General features: G+C 47.0%; 48 non-coding genes and 1 pseudogene across 48 annotated transcripts; all 49 read right to left on the bottom strand.

Moving 5' to 3' along the window:
• Window positions 1-2,903: 2,903 nt before the first annotated feature.
• Window positions 2,904-3,022, bottom strand: LOC112759465 (5S ribosomal RNA). Its single transcript, XR_003180209.1, has one exon. It is a non-coding gene; the product is annotated as a 5S ribosomal RNA (ribosomal RNA).
• Window positions 3,023-3,209: 187 nt separating this feature from the next.
• LOC112761899 (5S ribosomal RNA) lies at window positions 3,210-3,328 on the bottom strand. Its single transcript, XR_003182270.1, has one exon. It is a non-coding gene; the product is annotated as a 5S ribosomal RNA (ribosomal RNA).
• Window positions 3,329-3,512: 184 nt separating this feature from the next.
• LOC112762102 (5S ribosomal RNA) lies at window positions 3,513-3,631 on the bottom strand. The gene has a single exon (XR_003182456.1). It is a non-coding gene; the product is annotated as a 5S ribosomal RNA (ribosomal RNA).
• A 182-nt stretch (window positions 3,632-3,813) lies between these two features.
• LOC112759342 (5S ribosomal RNA) lies at window positions 3,814-3,932 on the bottom strand. Its single transcript, XR_003180111.1, has one exon. It is a non-coding gene; the product is annotated as a 5S ribosomal RNA (ribosomal RNA).
• Window positions 3,933-4,115: 183 nt separating this feature from the next.
• LOC112762311 (5S ribosomal RNA) lies at window positions 4,116-4,234 on the bottom strand. Its single transcript, XR_003182651.1, has one exon. It is a non-coding gene; the product is annotated as a 5S ribosomal RNA (ribosomal RNA).
• Window positions 4,235-4,418: 184 nt separating this feature from the next.
• Window positions 4,419-4,537, bottom strand: LOC112761229 (5S ribosomal RNA). The gene has a single exon (XR_003181634.1). It is a non-coding gene; the product is annotated as a 5S ribosomal RNA (ribosomal RNA).
• A 178-nt stretch (window positions 4,538-4,715) lies between these two features.
• On the bottom strand, window positions 4,716-4,834 carry LOC112762196 (5S ribosomal RNA). The gene has a single exon (XR_003182544.1). It is a non-coding gene; the product is annotated as a 5S ribosomal RNA (ribosomal RNA).
• A 185-nt stretch (window positions 4,835-5,019) lies between these two features.
• Window positions 5,020-5,138, bottom strand: LOC112761781 (5S ribosomal RNA). Its single transcript, XR_003182158.1, has one exon. It is a non-coding gene; the product is annotated as a 5S ribosomal RNA (ribosomal RNA).
• A 186-nt stretch (window positions 5,139-5,324) lies between these two features.
• LOC112759248 (5S ribosomal RNA) lies at window positions 5,325-5,443 on the bottom strand. The gene has a single exon (XR_003180027.1). It is a non-coding gene; the product is annotated as a 5S ribosomal RNA (ribosomal RNA).
• A 192-nt stretch (window positions 5,444-5,635) lies between these two features.
• LOC112762078 (5S ribosomal RNA) lies at window positions 5,636-5,754 on the bottom strand. Its single transcript, XR_003182436.1, has one exon. It is a non-coding gene; the product is annotated as a 5S ribosomal RNA (ribosomal RNA).
• Window positions 5,755-5,936: 182 nt separating this feature from the next.
• LOC112762318 (5S ribosomal RNA) lies at window positions 5,937-6,055 on the bottom strand. The gene has a single exon (XR_003182658.1). It is a non-coding gene; the product is annotated as a 5S ribosomal RNA (ribosomal RNA).
• Window positions 6,056-6,240: 185 nt separating this feature from the next.
• LOC112762297 (5S ribosomal RNA) lies at window positions 6,241-6,359 on the bottom strand. The gene has a single exon (XR_003182637.1). It is a non-coding gene; the product is annotated as a 5S ribosomal RNA (ribosomal RNA).
• Window positions 6,360-6,544: 185 nt separating this feature from the next.
• Window positions 6,545-6,663, bottom strand: LOC112762166 (5S ribosomal RNA). Its single transcript, XR_003182516.1, has one exon. It is a non-coding gene; the product is annotated as a 5S ribosomal RNA (ribosomal RNA).
• Window positions 6,664-6,850: 187 nt separating this feature from the next.
• LOC112761841 (5S ribosomal RNA) lies at window positions 6,851-6,969 on the bottom strand. Its single transcript, XR_003182214.1, has one exon. It is a non-coding gene; the product is annotated as a 5S ribosomal RNA (ribosomal RNA).
• A 184-nt stretch (window positions 6,970-7,153) lies between these two features.
• Window positions 7,154-7,272, bottom strand: LOC112762203 (5S ribosomal RNA). The gene has a single exon (XR_003182551.1). It is a non-coding gene; the product is annotated as a 5S ribosomal RNA (ribosomal RNA).
• Window positions 7,273-7,460: 188 nt separating this feature from the next.
• LOC112762055 (5S ribosomal RNA) lies at window positions 7,461-7,579 on the bottom strand. Its single transcript, XR_003182414.1, has one exon. It is a non-coding gene; the product is annotated as a 5S ribosomal RNA (ribosomal RNA).
• A 181-nt stretch (window positions 7,580-7,760) lies between these two features.
• LOC112761416 (5S ribosomal RNA) lies at window positions 7,761-7,879 on the bottom strand. The gene has a single exon (XR_003181809.1). It is a non-coding gene; the product is annotated as a 5S ribosomal RNA (ribosomal RNA).
• Window positions 7,880-8,062: 183 nt separating this feature from the next.
• LOC112760305 (5S ribosomal RNA) lies at window positions 8,063-8,181 on the bottom strand. The gene has a single exon (XR_003180752.1). It is a non-coding gene; the product is annotated as a 5S ribosomal RNA (ribosomal RNA).
• A 186-nt stretch (window positions 8,182-8,367) lies between these two features.
• Window positions 8,368-8,486, bottom strand: LOC112760927 (5S ribosomal RNA). The gene has a single exon (XR_003181341.1). It is a non-coding gene; the product is annotated as a 5S ribosomal RNA (ribosomal RNA).
• Window positions 8,487-8,673: 187 nt separating this feature from the next.
• LOC112762328 (5S ribosomal RNA) lies at window positions 8,674-8,792 on the bottom strand. The gene has a single exon (XR_003182668.1). It is a non-coding gene; the product is annotated as a 5S ribosomal RNA (ribosomal RNA).
• A 186-nt stretch (window positions 8,793-8,978) lies between these two features.
• Window positions 8,979-9,097, bottom strand: LOC112762137 (5S ribosomal RNA). The gene has a single exon (XR_003182489.1). It is a non-coding gene; the product is annotated as a 5S ribosomal RNA (ribosomal RNA).
• A 186-nt stretch (window positions 9,098-9,283) lies between these two features.
• On the bottom strand, window positions 9,284-9,402 carry LOC112762108 (5S ribosomal RNA). The gene has a single exon (XR_003182462.1). It is a non-coding gene; the product is annotated as a 5S ribosomal RNA (ribosomal RNA).
• Window positions 9,403-9,582: 180 nt separating this feature from the next.
• On the bottom strand, window positions 9,583-9,701 carry LOC112759832 (5S ribosomal RNA). Its single transcript, XR_003180301.1, has one exon. It is a non-coding gene; the product is annotated as a 5S ribosomal RNA (ribosomal RNA).
• A 182-nt stretch (window positions 9,702-9,883) lies between these two features.
• On the bottom strand, window positions 9,884-10,002 carry LOC112760082 (5S ribosomal RNA). Its single transcript, XR_003180538.1, has one exon. It is a non-coding gene; the product is annotated as a 5S ribosomal RNA (ribosomal RNA).
• Window positions 10,003-10,187: 185 nt separating this feature from the next.
• Window positions 10,188-10,306, bottom strand: LOC112762156 (5S ribosomal RNA). Its single transcript, XR_003182507.1, has one exon. It is a non-coding gene; the product is annotated as a 5S ribosomal RNA (ribosomal RNA).
• Window positions 10,307-10,493: 187 nt separating this feature from the next.
• On the bottom strand, window positions 10,494-10,612 carry LOC112761829 (5S ribosomal RNA). The gene has a single exon (XR_003182203.1). It is a non-coding gene; the product is annotated as a 5S ribosomal RNA (ribosomal RNA).
• Window positions 10,613-10,800: 188 nt separating this feature from the next.
• LOC112760328 (5S ribosomal RNA) lies at window positions 10,801-10,919 on the bottom strand. Its single transcript, XR_003180774.1, has one exon. It is a non-coding gene; the product is annotated as a 5S ribosomal RNA (ribosomal RNA).
• Window positions 10,920-11,106: 187 nt separating this feature from the next.
• LOC112759232 (5S ribosomal RNA) lies at window positions 11,107-11,225 on the bottom strand. Its single transcript, XR_003180011.1, has one exon. It is a non-coding gene; the product is annotated as a 5S ribosomal RNA (ribosomal RNA).
• Window positions 11,226-11,410: 185 nt separating this feature from the next.
• On the bottom strand, window positions 11,411-11,529 carry LOC112762293 (5S ribosomal RNA). The gene has a single exon (XR_003182633.1). It is a non-coding gene; the product is annotated as a 5S ribosomal RNA (ribosomal RNA).
• Window positions 11,530-11,714: 185 nt separating this feature from the next.
• Window positions 11,715-11,833, bottom strand: LOC112759616 (5S ribosomal RNA; annotated as a pseudogene).
• A 185-nt stretch (window positions 11,834-12,018) lies between these two features.
• LOC112760819 (5S ribosomal RNA) lies at window positions 12,019-12,137 on the bottom strand. Its single transcript, XR_003181239.1, has one exon. It is a non-coding gene; the product is annotated as a 5S ribosomal RNA (ribosomal RNA).
• A 184-nt stretch (window positions 12,138-12,321) lies between these two features.
• LOC112762098 (5S ribosomal RNA) lies at window positions 12,322-12,440 on the bottom strand. The gene has a single exon (XR_003182452.1). It is a non-coding gene; the product is annotated as a 5S ribosomal RNA (ribosomal RNA).
• Window positions 12,441-12,605: 165 nt separating this feature from the next.
• LOC112761252 (5S ribosomal RNA) lies at window positions 12,606-12,724 on the bottom strand. The gene has a single exon (XR_003181656.1). It is a non-coding gene; the product is annotated as a 5S ribosomal RNA (ribosomal RNA).
• Window positions 12,725-12,909: 185 nt separating this feature from the next.
• On the bottom strand, window positions 12,910-13,028 carry LOC112759414 (5S ribosomal RNA). Its single transcript, XR_003180169.1, has one exon. It is a non-coding gene; the product is annotated as a 5S ribosomal RNA (ribosomal RNA).
• A 180-nt stretch (window positions 13,029-13,208) lies between these two features.
• Window positions 13,209-13,327, bottom strand: LOC112759274 (5S ribosomal RNA). The gene has a single exon (XR_003180048.1). It is a non-coding gene; the product is annotated as a 5S ribosomal RNA (ribosomal RNA).
• Window positions 13,328-13,513: 186 nt separating this feature from the next.
• Window positions 13,514-13,632, bottom strand: LOC112760210 (5S ribosomal RNA). The gene has a single exon (XR_003180661.1). It is a non-coding gene; the product is annotated as a 5S ribosomal RNA (ribosomal RNA).
• Window positions 13,633-13,811: 179 nt separating this feature from the next.
• On the bottom strand, window positions 13,812-13,930 carry LOC112759417 (5S ribosomal RNA). Its single transcript, XR_003180172.1, has one exon. It is a non-coding gene; the product is annotated as a 5S ribosomal RNA (ribosomal RNA).
• A 185-nt stretch (window positions 13,931-14,115) lies between these two features.
• On the bottom strand, window positions 14,116-14,234 carry LOC112759215 (5S ribosomal RNA). Its single transcript, XR_003179994.1, has one exon. It is a non-coding gene; the product is annotated as a 5S ribosomal RNA (ribosomal RNA).
• A 182-nt stretch (window positions 14,235-14,416) lies between these two features.
• On the bottom strand, window positions 14,417-14,535 carry LOC112762097 (5S ribosomal RNA). Its single transcript, XR_003182451.1, has one exon. It is a non-coding gene; the product is annotated as a 5S ribosomal RNA (ribosomal RNA).
• A 190-nt stretch (window positions 14,536-14,725) lies between these two features.
• On the bottom strand, window positions 14,726-14,844 carry LOC112759990 (5S ribosomal RNA). The gene has a single exon (XR_003180449.1). It is a non-coding gene; the product is annotated as a 5S ribosomal RNA (ribosomal RNA).
• Window positions 14,845-15,027: 183 nt separating this feature from the next.
• LOC112759428 (5S ribosomal RNA) lies at window positions 15,028-15,146 on the bottom strand. Its single transcript, XR_003180180.1, has one exon. It is a non-coding gene; the product is annotated as a 5S ribosomal RNA (ribosomal RNA).
• A 187-nt stretch (window positions 15,147-15,333) lies between these two features.
• Window positions 15,334-15,452, bottom strand: LOC112760795 (5S ribosomal RNA). The gene has a single exon (XR_003181217.1). It is a non-coding gene; the product is annotated as a 5S ribosomal RNA (ribosomal RNA).
• Window positions 15,453-15,640: 188 nt separating this feature from the next.
• On the bottom strand, window positions 15,641-15,759 carry LOC112759227 (5S ribosomal RNA). Its single transcript, XR_003180006.1, has one exon. It is a non-coding gene; the product is annotated as a 5S ribosomal RNA (ribosomal RNA).
• A 189-nt stretch (window positions 15,760-15,948) lies between these two features.
• Window positions 15,949-16,066, bottom strand: LOC112762254 (5S ribosomal RNA). The gene has a single exon (XR_003182599.1). It is a non-coding gene; the product is annotated as a 5S ribosomal RNA (ribosomal RNA).
• A 190-nt stretch (window positions 16,067-16,256) lies between these two features.
• On the bottom strand, window positions 16,257-16,375 carry LOC112760608 (5S ribosomal RNA). The gene has a single exon (XR_003181041.1). It is a non-coding gene; the product is annotated as a 5S ribosomal RNA (ribosomal RNA).
• Window positions 16,376-16,560: 185 nt separating this feature from the next.
• Window positions 16,561-16,679, bottom strand: LOC112759226 (5S ribosomal RNA). The gene has a single exon (XR_003180005.1). It is a non-coding gene; the product is annotated as a 5S ribosomal RNA (ribosomal RNA).
• A 184-nt stretch (window positions 16,680-16,863) lies between these two features.
• On the bottom strand, window positions 16,864-16,982 carry LOC112759219 (5S ribosomal RNA). The gene has a single exon (XR_003179998.1). It is a non-coding gene; the product is annotated as a 5S ribosomal RNA (ribosomal RNA).
• A 182-nt stretch (window positions 16,983-17,164) lies between these two features.
• On the bottom strand, window positions 17,165-17,283 carry LOC112761115 (5S ribosomal RNA). Its single transcript, XR_003181525.1, has one exon. It is a non-coding gene; the product is annotated as a 5S ribosomal RNA (ribosomal RNA).
• Window positions 17,284-17,471: 188 nt separating this feature from the next.
• LOC112762235 (5S ribosomal RNA) lies at window positions 17,472-17,590 on the bottom strand. Its single transcript, XR_003182581.1, has one exon. It is a non-coding gene; the product is annotated as a 5S ribosomal RNA (ribosomal RNA).
• Window positions 17,591-17,678: the final 88 nt, after the last annotated feature.

Raw genomic sequence — 17,678 nt, 5'->3', positions numbered from 1 at the left:
TCCGACCTCTTTGTTGTGAGGTGGATCTTCAACTCGTCCGACCTCTTTGGTGTGAGGTGGACCTTTAACTCATCCGACCTCTTTGATGTGAGGTGGACCTTCAACTCGTCCGACCTCTTCGGTGTGAGGTGGACCTTAACTTGTCCGACCACTTTGGTGTGAGGTGGACCTTCAACTCGTCCGACCTCTTTGGTGTGAGGTGGATCTTCAACTCGTCCGACCTCTTTGGTGTGAGGTGGACTTTCAACTCGTCCGACCTCTTTGGTGTGAGGTGGATTTTCAACTCGTCCGACCTCTTTGGTGTGAGGTGGACCTTTAACTCATCCGACCTCTTTGGTGTGAGGTGGATCTTCAACTCGTCCGACCTCTTCGGTGTGAGGTGGACCTTAACTTGTCCGACCTCTTTGGTGTGAGGTGGACCTTCAACTCGTCCGACCTCTTTGGTGTGAGGTGGATCTTCAACTCGTCCGACCTCTTTGGTGTGAGGTGGACTTTCAACTCGTCCGACCTCTTTGGTGTGAGGTGGATCTTCAACTCGTCCGACCTCTTTGGTGTGAGGTGGACCTTTAACTCGTCCGACCTCTTTGATGTGAGGTGGACCTTCAACTCGTCCTACCTCTTTGTTGTGAGGTGGACCTTCAACTCGTCCGACCTCTTTGTTGTGAGGTGGACCTTCAACTCGTCCGACCTCTTTGGTGTGAGGTGGATCTTCAACTCGTCCGACCTCTTTGATGTGAGGTGGACCTTAACTTGTCCGACCTCTTTGGTGTGAGGTGGACCTTCAACTCGTCCGACCTCTTTGGTGTGAGGTGGACCTTCAACTCGTCCGACCTCTTTGGTGTGAGGTGGACCTTCAACTCGTCCGACCTCTTTGGTGTGAGGTGGACCTTCAACTCGTCTGACCTCTTTGGTGTGAGGTGGACCTTCCACTCGTCCGACCTCTTTGGTGTGAGGTGGACCTTTAACTCGTCCGACCTCTTTGGTGTGAGGTGGACCTTTAACTCGTCCGACCTCTTCGGTTTGAGGTGGACCTTAACTTGTCCGACCTCTTTGATGTGAGGTGGACCTTCAACTCGTTCGACCTCTTTGGTGTGAGGTGGACCTTAAACTTGCCCGACCTCTTTGGTGTGAGGTGGACCTTCAACTCATCCGACCTCTTTGTTGTAAGGTGGACCTTCAACCCGTCCGACCTCTTTTGTTTTTGATTGGGCGAGGTGGTGGGATCTTCTCCGTGTTGCATATTTTTCGGTAAACCTCCACAAAAGAAACCCGAAGAGGGGTGTAATTGCGGTATTTTCTAGGCTTCCCGGGTTGATCTTCTTTTTTCTTGGACTCTTTATCCTTGTCCTGTGGTGGGTTAGGAGAATTCGGTTTCTGAGCTCTCTCCTAGTCGAGAGTTCTCCTCCATGTTGATGTGTTTCTTTGCCTGTTCCTGTACCTCGTTTAGAGATGTTGGGTGCTTCTTGGATATTGAGGGGCTAAAAGGTCCTCCTCGTAGGCCATTGATGAGACCCATGATATGTACATTTGTTGGCAGACTTTGTATGTCCAGGCACGCTTTGTTGAATCTTTCCATGTATTTGCGAAGACTTTCCCGATCTCCTTGCTTGATCCCTAGCAAGCTTAGAGCGTGTTCGGCTTTATGCTTTTGGATGGAGAATAACGGATTGCATCTGAGGCCTCCGTGAGATACATCCTGCTTCTGAAATTGCTAAGATGATGGCTTGGATCTGATGTGCCGTCGTACGGGGTCATGTTGGGAGCTTTGAAGTCCTTTGGGACTTTAGCTTTCATGATCTCTTTGGTGAATGGGTCTTGATCTTTGTGGGGGCTGTCTTCGTGACCGGATCGAGTTGTTTTGGCCTTGAGATCTGCTTCGAGTTTTAGGAGCTTATCCTTTAACTCGCGGCGTCGCCTTACCTCTTTTTGTAGATCCTTGCCAACTTCTCGTTGATGCTGGCTTTCTTTTTCAAGTTGCTTTAGGCGATCTTGAAGTGCTTCTATTACTCCCGGATGTGATGAGTTTTTGTCTCCGTTAGATTCCGGAGTATCTTTTGGTGTAGCGTCCGCATTTTTGTGCGACGTTCTGTCCTCTAGATCTAAATCGTGGTCGTTGTCATGGTCGTCTGCCATGGTGATGGGATGACTTCCAGGTTCCCCGGCAATGGCGCCAATGTTTCGAGGGTTACCTGAAACTGTAGGTCGATCTCGGACGAGATCTTCTGTGCTGGTCGGAGCTGTTGTGTCCGACTTGTTGATGGTGGTCGGAGCCGCCGCGTCCGACTTGTTGATGGTGGCCGGAGCCGCTGCGTCCGACTTGTTGGACTGGCTGCACTGCTGATCCTTGGTCCCCGGAGGGTGGGGGGTACCTGCAAGAGACTCCGATGCTTAAGTTAGCATGGGTATTAAACAGGTTTTATGTAGAATCAGAGTATGAGTTATACCTGGGTGCTCCAGTATATTGATAATGGTGAGAAGTGACCTTCTTAGATAAGATAAGTTAGTTATCTTATCTTATCTTATCTTATCTTTGGGCGAGGTCAGCTTATTTTCAACGGAACCGCCCTTCTCTCTGTAGGCTTGAGCCGCCTTTGGATTGGGCTGTGTTCCTTATATTTGGGCCCTTATTGGGCCTCTGTAGCGTTTTGGCCGAGCTCTTTGTGAAGAGGTCGGTCATTGGCTGAGCTCTTTGAGAAGAGGTCGGATAGTCTGATCTGCAGAGGTCGGTTGGCTTGTCGCTAAACATCCCGGGTCAGACAGCTTGACCCAGGGTATGAACAGAATCCTTGTGGGGCCCGTGCGAGCTTGCCGAAATTCAGGTCATTGAGGCTCGCTCTAGCTAAACTATTCAATATAGCGTCGTTTAAAGAACAAGGGTAAGCACGACGTAAAAAAAAAAAAAAGAAGTGCTACACGAGGACTTCCCAGGAGGTCACCCATCCTAGTACTACTCTCGCCCAAACACGCTTAACTGCGGAATTTTGATGGGATCCGGTACATTATTGCTGGGATGATCGCACCTATTAAAGTTTGCGCACATTTTTATCATAAGCATGTCTCGCGATGTAAGGTAAGTCAAGCTGCGAATCCCTGCGAGGCCTATGCGAGCTTGCCGAAAATCAGGTCATTGAGGATCGCTTTAGCTAAACTATTCAAGTTAGCGTAGTTTAGAGAACGAGGATAAGCACGACGTAAAAAACAAAAAAAAAAGGGTGCAACACTAGGACTTCCCAGGAGGACACCCATCCAAGTACTACTCTCGCCCAAGCACGCTTAACTGCGGAATTCTGATGGGATCCGGTGCATTAGTGCTGGTATGATCGCACCTATTAAAGTATGCGCACATAATTATCATAAGCATGTCTCGCAACATAGGGTAAGTCGAGCTGCGAATCCATGCGGGGCCCGTGCGAGCTTGCCGAAAATCAGGTCATGGAGGCTCGTTTTAGCTAAACTATTCAATATAGCGTCGTTTAAAGAACAAGGTCAAGCACGACGTAAAAAAAAAAAAGAAGATGCAACACGAGGACTTTCCAGGAGGTCACCCATCCTAGTACTACTCTCGCCCAAGCAAGCTTAACTGCGGAATTCTGATGGGATCCGGTGCATTAGTGCTGGTATGATCGCACCTATTAAAGTATGCGCACATAATTACATTAAGCATGTCTCGCGACGTAGGGTAAATCGAGCTGCGAATCCCTGCGAGACCGTGCGAGCTTGCCGAAAATCAGGTCATGGAGGCTCGCTTTAGCTAAACTATTCAATATAGCGTCGTTTAAAGAACAAGGGTAAGCACGACGTAAAAAAAAAAAGAAGATGCAACACGAGGACTTTGCAAGAGGTCACCCATCCTATTACTACTCTTGCCCAAGCACGCTTAACTGCGGAATTCTGATGGGATCCGGTGCATTAGTGATGGTATGATCGCACCTATTAAAGTGTGCGCACATAATTATCATAATAAGCATGTCTCGCGACGTTGGGTAAATCGAGCAGCGAATCCCTGCGGGGCCCGTGCGAGCTTGCTGAAAATCAGGTCATGGAGGCTCGCTTTAGCTAAACTATTCAATATAGCGTCGTTTAAAGAATAAGGGTATGCACGATGTAAAAAAAAAAAGATGCAACACGAGGACTTCCCAGGAGGTCACCCATCCTAGTACTAATCTCGGCCAAGCACACTTAATTGCGGAATTCTTATGGGATCCGGTGCATTAGTGCTGGTATGATCGCACCTATTAAAGTATGCGCACACAATTATCATAAGCATGTCTCGCGACGTAGGGTAAGTCGAGCTGCGAATCCCTGCGGGGCCCGTGCGAGCTTGCCGAAAATCAGGTCATTGAGGCTCGCTTTAGCTAAACTACTCAATATAGCGTCGTTTAAAGAACAAGGGTAAGCACGATGCAAAAAAAAAAAAAGAGGTGCTACACGAGGACTTCCCAGGAGGTCACCCATCCTAGTACTACTCTCGCCCAAGCACACTTAACTGCGGAATTCTTATGGGATCCGGTGCATTAGTGCTGGTATGATCGCACCTATTAAAGTATGCGCACATAATTATCATAAGCATGTCTCGCGACGTAGTTTAAATCGAGCTGCGAATTCCTGCCGGGCCCGTGCGAGCTTGCCGAAAATCAGCTAATGGAGGCTCGCTTTAGCTAAACTATTCAATATAGCGTCGTTTAAAGAACTAGGGTAAGCACGACGTAAAAAAAAAGGTGTAACACGAGGACTTCCCAGGAGGTCACCCATCCTAGTACTACTCTCACCCAAGCAGGCTTAACTGCGGAGTTCTGATAGGATCCGGTGCATTAGTGCTGGTATGATCGCACCTGTTAAAGTATTCGCACACAATTATCATAAGCATGTCTCGCGACGTAGGGTAAGTCGAGCTGCGAATCGCTGCGGGGCCCGTGCGAGCTTGCCGAAAATCAGGTCATTGAGGCTCGCTTTAGCTAAACTACTCAATATAGCGTCGTTTAAAGAACAAGGGTAAGCACGATGCAAAAAAAAAAAAAAGAGGTGCTACACGAGGACTTCCCAGGAGGTCACCCATCCTAGTACTACTCTCGCCCAAGCATGCTGAACTGCGGAGTTCTGATGGGATCCGGTGCATTAGTGCTGGTATGATCGCACCTGTTAAAGTATGCGTACACAATTATCATAAGCATGTCTCGCGACGTAGGGTAAGTCGAGCATCGAATCCCTGCAGGGCCCGTGCCAGCTTGCCGAAAATCAGGTCATTGAGGCTCGCTTTAGCTAAACTATTCAATATAGCGTCGTTTAAAGAACAAGGGTAAGCACGACGTAAAAAAAAAAAAAAAGAAGTGCTACACGAGGACTTCCCAGGAAATCACCCATCCTAGTACTACTCTCGCCTAAGCACACTTAACTGCGGAATTCTGATGGGATCCGGTGCATTAGTGCTGGTATGATCGCACCTATTAAAGTATGCGCACATAATTATCATAAGCATGTCTCGCGACATAGGGTAAGTCGAGCTGCGAATCCTTGCGGGGCCCGTGCGAGCTTGCCGAAAATCAGGTCATGGAGGCTTGCTTTAGCTAAACTATTCAATATAGCGTCGTTTAAAGAACAAGGTCAAGCACGACGTAAAAAAAAAAAAAAAAAAAAAGAAGTGCTACACGAGGACTTCCCAGGAAGTCACCCATCCTAGTACTACTCTCGCCCAAGCACACTTAACTGCGGATTTCTGATGGGATCCGGTGCATTAGTGCTGGTATGATCGCACCTATTAAAGTATGCGCACATAATTATCATAAGCATGTCTCGCGACATAGGGTAAGTCGAGCTGCGAATCCTTGCGGGGCCCGTGCAAGCTTGCCGAAAATCAGGTCATGGAGGCTCGCTTTAGCTAAACTATTCAATATAGCGTCGTTTAAAGAACAAGGTCAAGCACGACGTAAAAAAAAAAATAAGTGCTACACGAGGACTTCCCAGGAAGTCACCCATCCTAGTACTACTCTCGCCCAAGCACACTTAACTGCAGAATTCTGATGGGATCCGGTGCATTAGTGCTGGTATGATCGCACCAATTAAAGTATGCGCACATAATTATTATAAGCATGTCTCACGACGTAGGGTAAATCGAGCTGCGAATCCCTGCGAGAACCGTGCGAGCTTGCCGAAAATCAGGTCATGGAGGCTCGCTTTAGCTAAACTATTCAATATAGCGTCGTTTAAAGAACATGGGTAAGCACGATGCAAAAAAAAAAAAAAGAGGTGCTACACAAGGACTTCCCAGGAGGTCACCCATCCTAGTACTACTCTCGCCCAAGCATGCTGAACTGCGGAGTTCTGATGGGATCCGGTGCATTAGTGCTGGTATGATCACACTTATTAAAGTATGCGCACACAATTATCATAAGCATGTCTCCCGACGTAGGGTAAGTCGAGCTGCGAATCCTTGTGGGGCCCGTGCGAGCTTGCAGAAAATCAGGTCATTGAGGCTCGCTTTAGCTAAACTATTCAATATAGCGTCGTTTAAAGAACAAGGGTAAGCACGACGTAAAAAAAAAAAAAAGAAGTGCTACACGAGGACTTCCCAGGAAGTCACCCATCCTAGTACTACTCTCGCCCAAACACACTTAACTGCGGAATTCTGATGGGATCCGGTGCATTAGTGCTGGTATGATCGCACCTATTAACGTATGCGCACATAATTATCATAAGCATGTCTCGCGACATAGGGTAAGTCGAGCTGCGAATCCTTGCGGGGCCCATGCGAGCTTGCCGAAAATCAGGTCATGGAGGCTCGCTTTAGCTAAACTATTCAATATAGCGTCGTTTAAAGAATAAGGTTAACCACGACGTAAAAAAAAAAAAAAAAGAAGTGCTACACGAGGACTTCCCAGGAAGTCACCCATCCTAGTACTACTCTCGCCCAAGCACACTTAACTGCGGAATTCTGATGGGATCCGGTGCATTAGTGCTGGTATGATCGCACCTATTAAAGTATGCGCACATAATTATCATAAGCATGTCTCGCGACATAGGGTAAGTCGAGCTGCGAATCCTTGCAGGGCCCGTGCGAGCTTGCCGAAAATCAGGTCATGGAGGCTCGCTTTAGCTAAACTATTCAATATAGCGTCGTTTAAAGAACAAGGTCAAGCACGACGTAAAAAAAAAAAAGAATATGCAACACGAGGACTTTCCAGGAGGTCACCCATCCTAGTACTACTCTCGCCCAAGCACGCTTAACTGCAGAATTCTGATGGGATCCGGTGCATTAGTGCTGGTATAATCGCACCTATTAAAGTATGCGCACATAATTATCATAAGCATGTCTCGCGACTTAGGGTAAATCGAGCTGCGAATCCCTGCGAGAACCGTGCGAGCTTGCCGAAAATCAGGTCATGGAGGCTCGCTTTAGCTAAACTATTCAATATAGCGTCGTTTAAAGAACAAGGGTAAGCACGACGTAAAAAAAAAAAAAAAAGAACATGCAACACGAGGACTTCCCAAGAGGTCACCCATCCTAGTACTAATCTCGCCCAAGCACACTTAACTGCGGAATTCTTATGGGATCCGGTGCATTAGTGCTGGTATGATCGCACCTATTAAAGTATGCGCACACAATTATCATAAGCATGTCTCGTGACGTAGGGTAAGTCGAGCTGCGAATCCCTGCCGGGCCCGTGGGAGCTTGCCGAAAATTAGGTCATTGAGGCTCGCTTTAGCTAAACTACTCAATATAGCGTCGTTTAAAGAACAAGGGTCAGCACAACGTAAAAAAAAAAAAGGTGTAACACGAGGACTTCCCAGGAGGTCACCCATCCTAGTACTTCTCTCGCCCAAGCACGCTTAATTGCGGAGTTCTGATGGGATCCGGTGCATTAGTGCGGGTATGATCGCACCTGTTAAAGTATGCGCACACAATTATCATAAGCATGTCTCGCGACGTAGGGTAAGTCGAGCTGCGAATCCCTGCGGGGCCCGTGCGAGCTTGCCGAAAATCAGGTCATTGAGGCTCGCTTTAGCTAAACTACTCAATATAGCGTCGTTTAAATAACAAGGGTAAGCACGATGCAAAAAAAAAAAAGAGGTGCTACACGAGGGTTTCCCAGGAGGTCACCCATCCTAGTACTACTCTCACCCAAGCACGCTTAACTGCGGAGTTCTGATGGGATCCGGTGCATTAGTGCTGGTATGATCGCACCTATTAAAGTATGCGTACACAATTATCATAAGCATGTCTCGCGACGTAGGGTAAGTCGAGCTGCGAATCCCTGCAGTGCCCGTGCCAGCTTGCCGAAAATCAGGTAATTGAGGATCGCTTTAGCTAAACTATTCAATATAGCGTCGTTTAAAGAATGAAGTTAACCACGACGCAAAAAAAAAGCAAAAGAGGTGCAACCCAAGTACTTCCCAGGAGGTCACCCATCCTAGTACTACTCTCGCCCAAGCACGCTTAACTGCGGAGTTCTGATGGGATCCGGTGCATTAGTGCTGGTATGATCACACTTATTAAAGTATGCGCACACAATTATCATAAGCATGTCTCCCGACGTAGGGTAAGTCGAGCTGCGAATCCTTGTGGGGCCCGTGCGAGCTTGCAGAAAATCAGGTCATTGAGGCTCGCTTTAGCTAAACTATTCAATATAGCGTCGTTTAAAGAACAAGGGTAAGCACGACGTAAAAAAAAAAAAAAAAGAAGTGCTACACTAGGACTTCCCAGGAAGTCACCCATCCTAGTACTACTCTCGCCCAAACACACTTAACTGCGGAATTCTGATGGGATCCGGTGCATTAGTGCTGGTATGATCGCACCTATTAAAGTATGCGCACATAATTATCATAAGCATGTCTCGCGACATAGGGTAAGTCGAGCTGCGAATCCTTGCGGGGCCCGTGCAAGCTTGCCGAAAATCAGGTCATGGAGGCTCGCTTTAACTAAACTATTCAATATAGCGTCGTTTAAAGAACAAGGTCAAGCACGACGTAAAAAAAAAAAAAAGAATATGCAACACGAGGACTTTCCAGGAGGTCACCCATCCTAGTACTACTCTCGCCCAAGCACGCTTAACTGCAGAATTCTGATGGGATCCGGTGCATTAGTGCTGGTATGATCGCACCTACTAAAGTATGCGCACATAATTACATTAAGCATGTCTCGCGACGTAGGGTAAATCGAGCTGCGAATCCCTGCGAGAAACGTGCGAGCTTGCCGAAAATCAGGTCATGGAGGCTCGCTTTAGCTAAACTATTCAATATAGCGTCGTTTAAAGAACAAGGGTAAGCACGACGTAAAAAAAAAAAAAAGAAGATGCAACACGAGGACTTCCCAAGAGGTCACCCATCCTAGTACTAATCTCGCCCAAGCACAGTTAACTGCGGAATTCTTATGGGATCCGGTGCATTAGTGCTGGTATGATCGCACCTATTAAAGTTTGCGCACACAATTATCATAAGCATGTCTCGCGACGTAGGGTAAGTCGAGCTGCGAATCCCTGCCGGGCCCGTGGGAGCTTGCCGAAAATTAGGTCATTGAGGCTCGCTTTAGCTAAACTACTCAATATAGCGTCGTTTAAAGAACAAGGGTAAGCACAACGTAGAAAAAGAAAGGTGTAACACGAGAACTTCCCAGGAGGTCACCCATCCTAGTACTACTCTCGCCCAAGCACGCTTAACTGCGGAGTTCTGATGGGATCCGGTGCATTAGTGCGGGTATGATCGCACCTGTTAAAGTATGCGCACACAATTATCATAAGCATGTCTCGCGACGTAGGGTAAGTCGAGCTGCGAATTCCTGCGGGGCCCGTGCGAGCTTGCCGAAAATCAGGTCATTGAGGCTCGCTTTAGCTAAACTACTCAATATAGCGTCGTTTAAATAACAAGGGTAAGCACGATGCAAAAAAAAAAAGAGGTGCTACACGAGGATTTCCCAGGAGGTCACCCATCCTAGTACTACTCTCACCCAAGCACGCTTAACTGCGGAGTTCTGATGGGATCCGGTGCATTAGTGCTGGTATGATCGCACCTTTTAAAGTATGCGTACACAATTATCATAAGCATGTCTCGCGACGTAGGGTAAGTCGAGCTGCGAATCCCTGCAGTGCCCGTGCCAGCTTGCCGAAAATCAGGTCATTGAGGCTCGCTTTAGCTAAACTATTCAATATAGCGTCGTTTAAAGAATGAAGTTAACCACGACGTAAAAAAAAGTAAAAGAGGTGCAACCCAAGTACTTCCCAGGAGGTCACCCATCCTAGTACTACTCTCGCCCAAGCACGCATAACTGCGGAGTTCTGATGGGATCCGGTGCATTAGTGCTGGTATGATCACACTTATTAAAGTATGCGCACACAATTATCATAAGCATGTCTCCCGACGTAGGGTAAGTCGAGCGGCGAATCCTTGCGGGGCCCGTGCGAGATTGCAGAAAATCAGGTCATTGAGGCTCGCTTTAGCTAAACTATTCAATATAGCGTCGTTTAAAGAACAAGGGTAAGCACGACGTAAAAAAAAAAAAAAAAGAAGTGCTACACGAGGACTTCCCAGGAAGTCACCCATCCTAGTACTACTCTCGCCCAAGCACACTTAACTGCGGAATTCTGATGGGATCCGGTGCATTAGTGCTGGTATGATCGCACCTATTAAAGTATGCGCACATAATTATCATAAGCATGTCTCGCGACATAGGGTAAGTCGAGCTGCGAATCCTTGCGGGGCCCGTGCGAGCTTGCCGAAAATCAGGTCATGGAGGCTCGCTTTAGCTAAACTATTCAATATAGCGTCGTTTAAAGAACTAGGTCAAGCACGACGTAAAAAAAAAAAAAAAAGAATATGCAACACGAGGACTTTCCAGGAGGTCACCCATCCTAGTACTACTCTCGCCCAAGCACGCTTAACTGCGGAGTTCTGATGGGATCCGGTGCATTAGTGCTGGTATGATCGCACCTATTAAAGTATGCGTACACAATTATCATAAGCATGTCTCGCGACGTAGGGTAAGTCGAGCTGCGAATCCCTGCAGTGCCCATGCGAGCTTGCCGAAAATCAGGTCATTGAGGCTCGCTTTAGCTATACTATTCAATATAGCGTCGTTTAAAGAATGAAGTTAACCACGACGTAAAAAAAAAAGTAAAAGAGGTGCAACCCAAGTACTTCCCAGAAGGTCACCCATCCTAGTACTACTCTCGCCCAAGCACGCTTAACTGCGGAGTTCTGATGGGATCCGGTGCATTAGTGCCGGTATGTTCGAACTTATTAAAGTATGCGCACACAATTATCATAAGCATGTCTCCCGACGTAGGGTAAGTCGAGCTGCGAATCCTTGCGGGGCCCGTGCGAGCTTGCCAAAAATCAGGTCATTGAGGCTCGCTTTAGCTAAACTATTCAATATAGCGTCGTTTAAAGAACAAGGGTAAGCACGACGTAAAAAAAAAAAAAAGAAGTGCTACACGAGGACTTCCCAGGAAGTCACCCATCCTAGTACTACTCTCGCCCAAGCACGGTTAACTGCGGAATTCTTATGGGATCCGGAGCATTAGTGCTGGTATGATCGCACCTATTAAGGTATGCGCACATAATTATCATAAGCATGTCTCGTGACGTAGGGTAAGTCGAGCTGCGAATCCTTGCGGGGCCCATGCGAGCTTGCTGAAAATTAGGTCATGGAGGCTCGCTTTAGCTAAACTATTCAATATAGCGTCGTTTATAGAACAAGGGTAAGCACGACGTAAAAAAAAAAAAAGAAGATGCAACACGAGGACTTCGCAAGAGGTCACCCATCTTATTACTACTCTCGCCCAAGAACGCTTAACTGCGGAATTCTCATGGGATCTGGTGCATTAGTGCTGTTATGATCGCACCTATTAAAGTATGCGCACATAATTATCATAAGCATGTCTCGCGACGTAGGGTAAATCGAGCTGCGAATCCCTGCGGGGCCCGTGCGAGCTTGCCGAAAATCAGGTCATGGAGGCACGCTTTAGCTAAACTATTCAATATAGTGTCATTTAAAGAACAAGGGTAAGCACAATGTAACAAAAAAAAAAGAAGATGCAACACGAGGACTTCCCAAGAGGTCACCCATCCTAGCACTACTCTCGCCCAGGCACGCTTAACTGCGGAGTTCTGATGGGATCCAGTGCATTAGTGCTGGTATGATCGCACCTATTAAAGTATGCGCACACAATTATCATAAGCATGTCTCCCAACGTAGGGTAAGTCGAGCTGCGAATCCTTGCGGGGCCCGCGCGAGCTTGCCGAAAATCAGGTCATTGAGGCTCGCTTTAGCTAAACTATTCAATATAGCGTCATTTTAAGAACAAGGGTAAGCACGACGTAGAAAAAAAAAAAGAAGTGCTACACGAGGACTTCCCTGGAGGTCACCCATCCTAGTACTACTCTCGCCCAAGCACGGTTAACTGCGGAATTCTGATGGGATCCGGTGCATTAGTGCTGGTATGATCGCACCTATTAAAGTATGCGCACATAGGGTAAGTCGAGCTCCGAATCCTTGCGGGGCCCGTGCGAGCTTGCCGAAAATCAGGTCATGGAGGCTCGCTTTAGCTAAACTATTTAATATAGCGTCGTTTAAAGAACAAGGGTAAGCACGACGTACAAAAAAAAAAAAAAACAAGAAGATGCAACACGAGGACTTCCCAGGAGGTCACCCATCCTAGTACTACTCTCACCTAAGCACGCTTAACTACGGAATTCTGATGGGATCCGGTGCATTCGTGCTGGTATGATCGCACCTATTAAAGTATGCGCACATAATTACATTAAGCATGTCTCGCGACGTAGGGTAAATCGAGCTGCGAATCCCTGCGGGGCCCATGGGAGCTTGCCGAATATCAGGTCATGGAGGCTCGCTTTAGCTAAACTATTCAATATAGCGTCGTTTAAAGAACAAAGGTAAGCACGACGTAAAAAAAAAAAAAGAAGATGCAACACGAGTACTTCGAAAGAGGTCACCAATCCTATTACTACTCTCGCCCAAGCACGCTTAACTACGGAATTCTGATGGGATCCGGTGCATTAGTGCTGGTATGATCGCACCTATTAAAGTTTGCACACATAATTATCATAAGCATGTCTCGCGACGTAGGGTAAATCGAGCTACGAATATCTGCCGGGCTCGTGCGAGCTTGCCGAAAATCAGGTCATGGAAGCTTGCTTTAGCTAAACTATTCAATATAGCGTCTTTTAAAGAACAAGGGTAAGCACGACATAAAAAAAAATAGGTGCAACACGAGGACTTCACAGGAGGTCACCCATACTAGAACTACTCTCGCCCAAGCACGCTTAATTGCGGAGTCCTGATGGGATCTGGTGCATTAGTGCCGGTATGATCGCACCTGTTAAAGTATGCGTACACAATTATCATAAGCATGTCTCGCGACGTAGGATAAGTTGAGCTACGAATCCCTGCAGGGCCCGTGCGAGCTTGCCAAAAATCAGGTCATTGAGGCTCGCTTTAGCTAAACTATTCAATATAGCGTCGTTTAAAGAACGAAGTTAAACACGATGTAAAAAAAAAAAAAAGAAGATGCAACACGAGGACTTCCCAAGAGGTCACCCATCCTAGTACTACTCTCGCCCAGGCACGCTTAACTGCGGAATTCTAATGGGATCCGGTGCATTAGTGCTGGTATGATCGCACCTATTAAAGTTTGCACACATAATTATCATAAGCATGTCTCCCGACGTAGGGTAAATCGAGCTACGAATATCTGTCGGGCTCGTGCGAGCTTGCCGAAAATCAGGTCATGGAGGCTTGCTTTAGCTAAACTATTCAATATAGCGTCGTTTAAAGAACAAGGGTAAGCACGACATAAAAAAAATAGGTGCAACACGAGGACTTTACTGGAGGTCACCCATCCTAGAACTACTCTCGCCCAAGCACGCTTAATTGCGGAGTCCTGATGGGATCTGGTGCATTAGTGCCGGTATGATCGCACCTGTTAAAGTATGCGTACAAAATTATCATAAGCATGTCTCGTGACGTAGGATAAGTTGAGCTACGAATCCCTGCAGGGCCCGTGCGAGCTTGCCAAAAATCAGGTCATTGAGGCTCGCTTTAGCTAAACTATTCAATATAGCGTCGTTTAAAGAACGAAGTTAAACACGATGTAAAAAAAAGTAAAAGAGGTGCAACCCAAGTACTTCCCAGGAGGTCACTGATCCTAGTACTACTCTCGCCCAAGCACACTTAACTGCGGAGTTCTGATGGGATCCGGTGCATTAGTGCTGGTATGATCGCACCTATTAAAGTATGCGCACACAATTATCATAAGCATGTCTCCCAACGTAGGGTAAGTTGAGCTGCGAATCCTTGCGGGGCCCGTGCGAGCTTGCCGAAAATCAGGTCATTGAGGCTCGCTTTAGCTAAACTATTCAATATAGCGTCATTTTAAGAACAAGGGTAAGCACGACGTAGAAAAAAAAAGAAGTGCTACACGAGGACTTCCCTGGAGGTCACCCATCCTAGTACTACTCTCGCCCAAGCACGGTTAACTGCGGAATTCTGATGGGATCCGGTGCATTAGTGCTGGTATGATCGCACCTATTAAAGTATGCGCACATAATTATCATAAGCATGTCTCGCTACATAGGGTAAGTCGAGCTCCGAATCCTTGCGGGGCCCGTGCGAGCTTGCCAAAAATCAGGTCATGGAGGCTCGCTTTAGCTAAACTATTCAATATAGCGTCGTTTAAAGAACAAGGGTAAGCACGACGTACAAAAAAAAAAAAACAAGAAGATGCAACACGAGGACTTCCCAGGAGGTCACCCATCCTAGTACTACTCTCACCCAAGCACGCTTAACTACGGAATTCTGATGGGATCCGGTGCATTCGTGCTGGTATGATCGCACCTATTAAAGTATGCGCACATAATTACATTAAGCATGTCTCGCGACGTAGGGTAAATCGAGCTGCGAATCCCTGCGGGGCCCATGGGAGCTTGCCGAATATCAGGTCATGGAGGCTCGCTTTAGCTAAACTATTCAATATAGCGTCGTTTAAAGAACAAGGGTAAGCACGACGTAAAAAAAAAAAGAAGATGCAACACGAGGACTTCGCAAGAGGTCACTAATCCTATTACTACTCTCGCCCAAGCACGCTTAACTACGGAATTCTGATGGGATCCGGTGCATTAGTGCTGGTATGATCGCACCTATTAAAGTATGCGCACATAATTATCATAAGCATGTCTCGCGACATAGGGTAAGTCGAGCTCCGAATCCTTGCGGGGCCCGTGCGAGCTTGCCGAAAATCAGGTCATGGAGGCTCGCTTTAGCTAAACTATTCAATATAGCGTCGTTTAAAGAACAAGGGTAAGCACGACGTACAAAAAAAAAACAAGAAGATGCAACACGAGGACTTCCCAGGAGGTCACCCATCCTAGTACTACTCTCACCCAAGCACGCTTAACAACGGAATTCTGATGGGATCCGGTGCATTCGTGCTGGTATGATCGCACCTATTAAAGTATGCGCAAATAATTACATTAAGCATGTCTCGCGACGTAGGGTAAATCGAGCTGCGAATCCCTGCGGGGCCCATGGGAGCTTGCCGAATATCAGGTCATGGAGGCTCGCTTTAGCTAAACTATTCAATATAGCGTCGTTTAAAGAACAAGGGTAAGCACGACGTAAAAAAAAAAAAAAAAGAAGATGCAACACGAGGACTTCGCAAGAGGTCACCAATCCTATTACTACTCTCGCCCAAGCACGCTTAACTACGGAATTCTGATGGGATCCGGTGCATTAGTGCTGGTATGATCGCACCTATTAAAGTATGCGCACATAATTATCATAAGCATGTCTCGCGACATAGGGTAAGTCGAGCTCCGAATCCTTGCGGGGCCCGTGCGAGCTTGCCGAAAATCAGGTCATGGAGGCTCGCTTTAGCTAAACTATTCAATATAGCGTCGTTTAAAGAACAAGGGTAAGCACGACGTACAAAAAAAAAAAACAAGAAGATGCAACACGAGGACTTCCCAGGAGGTCACCCATCCTAGTACTACTCTCACCCAAGCACGCTTAACTACGGAATTCTGATGGATCCGGTGCATTAGTGCTGGTATGATCGCACCTATTAAAGTATGCGCACATAATTATCATAAGCATGTCTCGCGACATAGGGTAAGTCGAGCTCCGAATCCTTGCGGGGCCCGTGCGAGCTTGCCGAAAATCAGGTCATGGAGGCTCGCTTTAGCTAAACTATTCAATATAGCGTCGTTTAAAGAACAAGGGTAAGCACGACGTACAAAAAAAAAAAAACAAGAAGATGCAACACGAGGACTTCCCAGGAGGTCACCCATCCTAGTACTACTCTCACCCAAGCACGCTTAACTACGGAATTCTGATGGGATCCGGTGCATTCGTGCTGGTATGATCGCACTTATTAAAGTATGCGCACATAATTACATTAAGCATGTCTCGCGACGTAGGGTAAATCGAGCTGCGAATCCCTGCGGGGCCCATGGGAGCTTGCCGAATATCAGGTCATGGAGGCTCGCTTTAGCTAAACTATTCAATATAGCGTCGTTTAAAGAACAAGGGTAAGCACGACGTAAAAAAAAAAAAAGAAGATGCAACACGAGGACTTCGCAAGAGGTCACCAATCCTATTACTACTCTCGCCCAAGCACGCTTAACTACGGAATTCTGATGGGATCCGGTGCATTAGTGCTGGTATGATCGCACCTATTAAAGTATGCACACATAATTATCATAAGCATGTCTCGCGACGTAGGGTAAATCGAGCTGCGAATCCCTGCGGGGCCCGTGCGAGCTTGCCGAAAATCAGGTCATGGAGGCTCGCTTTAGCTAAACTATTCAATATAGCGTCATTTAAAGAACAAGGGTAAGCACCACGTAACAAAAAAAAAGAAGATGCAACATGAGGACTTCCCAAGAGGTCACCCATCCTAGTACTACTCTTGCCCAAGCAGGCTTAACTGCGGAATTCTGATGGGATCCGGTGCATTAGTGCTGGTATGATCGCACCTATTAAAGTATGCACACATAATTATCATAAGCAAGTCTCGCGACGTAGAGTAAATTGAGCTGCGAATACCTGCCGGGCCCGTGCGAGCTTTCCGAAAATCAGGTCATGGAGGCTCGCTTTAGCTAAACTATTCAATATAGCGTCGTTTAAAGAACAAGGGTAAGCACGACGTACAAAAAAAAGAAAATGCAACACGAGGACTTCCCAAGAGGTCACCCATCCTAGTACTACTCTCGCCCCAGCACGCTTAACTACGAAATTCTGATGGGATTCGGTGCATTAGTGCTGGTATGATCGCACCTATTAAAGTATGCGCACATAATTATCATAAGCATGTCTCGCGACGTAGGGTAAGTCGAGCTGCGAATCCCTGCGGAGCCCGTGCGATCTTGTCAAAAATCACGTCATTGAGGCTCGCTTTAGCTAAACAATTCAAGATAGCGTCGTTTGAAGAACGAGGGTAAGCACGACGTAAAAAAAAAAAAGAAAAGAGGTGCAACACGAGGACTTCCGAGGAGGTCACCCATCCTAGTACTACTCTCGTCCAAGCACGTTTAACGGCGGAGTTTTGATGGGATCCAGTGCATTAGTGCTGGTATGATCGCACCTATTACAGTATGCACACAAAATTATCATAAGCATGTGTCGCGACATAGGGTAATTCGAGCTGCGAAGCCTTACGGACCCGTGGGAGCAC

The sequence above is a fragment of the Arachis hypogaea genome, chromosome 16 (genome assembly GCF_003086295.3).
Source record: "Arachis hypogaea cultivar Tifrunner chromosome 16, arahy.Tifrunner.gnm2.J5K5, whole genome shotgun sequence".
Classification (NCBI taxonomy): domain Eukaryota; kingdom Viridiplantae; phylum Streptophyta; class Magnoliopsida; order Fabales; family Fabaceae; genus Arachis; species Arachis hypogaea.
Note: the sequence above shows the minus strand (reverse complement) of the source record. Positions and strands in the feature narration are given on the sequence as shown.